This window comes from Hippocampus zosterae, chromosome 12, assembly GCF_025434085.1.
Source record: "Hippocampus zosterae strain Florida chromosome 12, ASM2543408v3, whole genome shotgun sequence".
Classification (NCBI taxonomy): domain Eukaryota; kingdom Metazoa; phylum Chordata; class Actinopteri; order Syngnathiformes; family Syngnathidae; genus Hippocampus; species Hippocampus zosterae.
Window position 1 is genome coordinate 12,881,771 of NC_067462.1, and position 5,050 is coordinate 12,886,820.

At 39.5% G+C, this 5,050-nt stretch overlaps 1 long non-coding RNA gene across 1 annotated transcript; it reads right to left on the reverse strand.

Annotated features, from left to right (window-relative positions):
- Positions 1-221: 221 nt before the first annotated feature.
- On the reverse strand, positions 222-4,796 carry LOC127611571 (uncharacterized). The gene is made up of 3 exons (XR_007965376.1): positions 4,641-4,796; positions 760-884; positions 222-650 (listed from the first exon to the last, which is right to left on the reverse strand). It is a non-coding gene; the product is annotated as an uncharacterized LOC127611571 (long non-coding RNA).
- Between the last annotated feature and the right edge of the window lie 254 nt (positions 4,797-5,050).

Genomic DNA, 5,050 nt, shown 5'->3' on the forward strand with positions numbered 1-5,050 from the left:
ATCCTAGAAAAAAATGGGTCTGCATCTTATTCTGATCCCCAACAGGCCAAAACCACATAGTTTAGCTTGAGATAAAGATACACAGTACCTGTACCTACACATGCAAATGCAAACATTTTGGATGAGTATTGAAGCAAAATTATTCTTTCAATGTCATTTAAGGTAATACAACTGTCTAATTTCATTTGACTTAATTTCAAAGACTTAGACAGGGTGCTACAAAACACACTGGAATTGGGCTCTTTAATTTACTATTTTGGTGTAACACTGCTTACAATAAGAACTGAACTGTGTGACTTAAACCATCTATTTTCTGCATTGGCTTATCCTCAACAGGGTCAAGGGTGACCTGCAGTGGTGACCCGCCTGAATTTGGCTGAGAGGCTGAATTACTTGCCAGTTAATCATAGGAAGGCCACAGCCCAGATTCAAACCCTAATCGAAGAGCTTTGAGGCAGATTTGCTAAACACTAGACACTGGGACTTGAACCATGTTGTTAAACTTGAACCCAACTTGGTCAACAAACAAAGCAAGTGGAGTCTCATGAGAAAGTCAGACATACCTGGACAAGACACCGGTGGAGTAGAAGACGAGAGCCGATTGGTGGAGACGAGGAGCATTGCAAACACAGGCGAAACCAATGTAGCATCTGGAAATGAACACAGCCGTGACAAATTTTAACAAATCAAAATGTAGCCAACTCAAATTTTATTAACATTTTTGTACTGCATTATGTGTTTCATGACATTTGCGTTTACCTTGTTACCAGTAGTTCTTGACCACTGGAGCTTTCCCTGAAGGTTGAGATCAATTACCGGTACCCCAAAAGGCTCATGAGCTGTGCTGCTCTCTTCCATGTCTAATGCTTAACATGATTGGTGAACTGAGTAAGAAGGAAAAAAAAAATCCAAACATTTTTTAATCATATTTTACCTTGAGGCGTAAAAAGCTCAAACGTCCAAAAGGATTTGATCAATCTCCGGTGTTTTTGTACTCTCTACACAAACAAAAAAAGCAAAATATCTCTGATATAAGTGAAGGGGATTAAATAAAAAAGTTTTAGGGAAGTGAAAAGTGATTTAGTGCAAGGATCCTCCCATCCTTTGTAGAAGCTCGCAAAGTCACATTTGGATGCCATCAAGCAACATAATCATATCAGCAAAGAATCTCCATACAGCGCTGATTTTTATTTGCATATAACCTGTGCATACCTGATGAAAAAAAAAAGATAAATGGAGACTCAAAATAGCTTGGTGACATTGTCGTGTATTTGCAACAAAATGGACGGAAGAGGCATCTCACAAAGACCGAGTGCATGTCATCCAAAATAATGTAAGCAGGAGAAAACAGATGGGGTAGCAGGATTGCTATTCAGTCAGACCGGGCATTGTGTGCCATCTGTTGACAATAAGATGGCAGCTTTACATTGCAGACAATACACAAGGGGACTACTTTTTGGCTGCAATCATCCTTGTTAGTGCACAGTTATTTTCGGTGACTGGCTCATAAGTGCAGATGCAATGATGCTTGTTGTTCAATGTGGGATTAGTGCTGGAAAGGAATGCTGGAATTTCAACAAAAACTAAAGTTTATCAACTATGGTAGTAAATGCCCAGGGGCAAAAGAAACATACATTGCTGCCTACCATTGGCACACAGCAATCTGCTAAATATTTTATATTCGTTCTTTTTTTTTTTTAATTTATCAAACTAATTGTATTACCAAAAGTGTTAATTCAATTCAAACTCTGCTTTAAACTACATCTTTATTGTTACATATCAACAATCATGGAAGCATGCAACAGTCAGGGTAGCATATGCCCAACCACATCCCGAAAATATTTTTAAACCACACAGATGAGCCCTAAAATCAAAAGTGATGTTTGTGCAACATTCACTGTGCTAGAATAGCTTTTGCCTTATACGTTGGTTCTAGGTTTCACAGCAGCTCGGCTTTTGGCAGAAGTGTAATTTCGAAGCCTTGAGGAGGTTCCCCAGAGCAAGTCACCAAGTCTGCTTGGGGATCGCATTTGTGTGCAGTCCACTCACTCTGAAATCCAGTGTCGGACGTCAATGTACCTTATGTGTCACTGGCTGAGCAAAATTTACTCAGTGATCAAACGGGCATCTTCTAGGTAGCGGCTCCTGATCTTGTGGCACGATATTCAACATCGTTTGTGTTCTCCGTTTATGTTATTACATTTATTGCCACGGTTTGTACATTTCTGATTTTTACTTTATGTAAAGCAATTTGTATGCAGCTGTGGTTGTTTTCAAAGGCATTTATGTATAGAGTTGAGTGCACTTAAAATCACCTTAGAATTTCCACACACTAATCAGACCTAAGTGTGAATAGTATTTTATTTTCAGTTATCTGCCCCCTCCCAAAAAAAATAATTACGTCCCTAATAGCAGGTTGTCGACGCTTAGTTCATTAAAACAAACTAAACTGTTCATTTACTTCAAACCTCGGACAAACACAAATAGACTCAGAAGGGCATTTCAAAATGAATACTCTGAGTAGTGCAGCCGCAAATTCACCAAGACAGACGCATGGGTTCATCTCTGGTACAATTGTCTAATTTGCATTAGCTGCTGCTCGGTTGTCAGTCATTAGAACGTGCTCAGACTTGCAGCGCTCTGGACAGTGAAACAGTTTGTCACAGTAACATTTGGGATTGTGACAAATTTGGGATTGTGATAACCGTTATTAATCTCATGAGGAAAATTAAGGAATGAGCAAAAATTTGTGTGCCATAGCGTGATTTACACAACGTAATAAGAATGAAATGAACAACCTTGCCGCGGTGCAAAACAATTCATCGTGACAATCACTAAATTCACTTCTGCGGATATTTTCTTTTTCTTTGATAACACAGCGGCATGTTCATTTATGCCATGAGAGAGAGTTACTAATTTGTGCCTACACAGAATCGTAATGGACATCGCTGCACATTTCCATACTTGGCCTCTGGATGGGTAAACGATATGACAGCTGACAAAAGGAGTTGTAAAATATGTTCGTCTTACTTTCAAGAATTAAATGCAAGTCATTGCAATTAATTGCAGATCTAGGGAATCAAATCCACTGTTAGGCTCAGAAACAGTTTGACATAACCATCATATTTATTTTGACAGATATCGGATAAAAAGACAGACAGATACTAAAGTCAACTCACACGGCCCCATCGTTTATCCAATCCACGCAGGAACACTCTCGATGATGTTCTGATCCAGATGCTAGCAGTATCTGTATCCAGTTTTCGTACCATGGATAGAGTAATTTGTCACCATTGTATTTACTCACCGCTCGCGGTCACAACACTGAAACTACTGTACACGCTAGGCTCTACATCAGCTTTTTAGTCATTTCAAAAACGAGATAATTGTGAAAGGAGTTAAAATACTCGTTTACAGTGAAGTACATTTGTGCTTTATCTTCGTACATAGGCACATGTGTGCTTAGCATAAATGCTAGCAAATCTCAATGTTATTTACTTATTCATTTTTACCGAGGGTTACAAATAAATTGGCTGTGTTCCTTCCCACAACAGCGCAGATGCCCACTTCTCCAAAAACATCAAAAGAAAGAAAATTGCACCTCTACGCACAGTTCCGCTGTGCTTTGTGCTAAACTGTGCATGAAAATAGGACCCTTTTGTGTCGTAAAATATCTCTTTGCATTTATTCTTCTGCCCTTCTCTTTTGACAAACAGGAAAAAAATGTTTAAAGCAGCAGAAAAAATGGTGATGGGCCAATATGGTTGGAGGGTGTTTGAGTTCGTGGCACCCGGGATGATGGGATGCAAATGGATGCGTGAAGTGTTTACACGTGCCTAATTCCCACTTGTCAATCAACTTGAATGCTCAAGAGAGTTTAGAATCAATTCGGATTTGATGGGAAGAAGGGAGAAAAGAAGGCGAGCTTGAAAAGAGCGTTTTTGTGTGTCACATTGGTGGAGGATTTGAGTGGTATTTTATTTTCTCACTGTTTTTATAAAAAGGCATCAGATTCAGCACGGTAGCCTTGGGAACGTTTTACATTGACCTTCAACTGTGATCCACTTGATCTTTAGGGCAACACATTCTAAAAACAGTTGCGCACAGTACTACATCACTTTAAATTCTATTATAGCAACATTTATACAATGCATTGCAAATCCACACACGCGTTAAAGTGCACGTGCACACAAAGTGCATATATTGATGGCACATGATACTGTGCAATATTCCATTCTTCCCCAATCAGAAACACATAGTTTGATTGACTTCTCACACCAAGTGAAAAAGAGAAGAGGTGTATTGTCACTTAATACAGATGAATGAAGAAAAACAAAAGTCTAGTATTTTCTTCCCTCGTCATTTTGATCATCATTGAAAACACCTTGCAAGCTTTAGCCCTGCATTCAAAAACACAAGGAGGCTGCTATTTTAAATGGCTACAAGACCTTTTGAAAATGTGGGTGTGTGTCAACCAATGGTATTTGAGTCTCCTTTCTTTGTCAGCAAAGAAGTTAAAAGACTAGATTTGGTGTCTGACACATCATGAATCTAGATTTGAATTATTTCCTTCCACTTTTAAAATGAGTCCTCCGTGTGACAATCCTTTACACCTAAAACCACAAATAAACACCTCCTACCTGGATGAGGCCGGCTACCGCAGCAAATACACTGCAACTTGAGTGAGGACAGGTACAGTGTGGGAGATCGAGAGCAGCAGGGAGACAGCAAAGAGCAAAGACTGCACGTAGGAGTACTGTCGAGTGTAAACAGGGGGCTTACGAAGCTGGTGCACTGATTAGCTGTCATCCGTATTATGCAAATGAAAAGCAGCTGGTTCATGCAAGGGTCAACCCCAAAGGAAGTCAGTGCAGTGGCAGCCAATCACAATTGGGCGCAGCCTGTCACAGGCCCCAGTTAAAACAAACACTGTGCATTGCAAGATCAATCAACTTGAAAAATCTACAAAGTACAAGGTACTAATTTACCAAAACATTGCCGGCATTGTTTACCTCTCTTTTTAATATTTATTAAACATAAACAGGCTTTT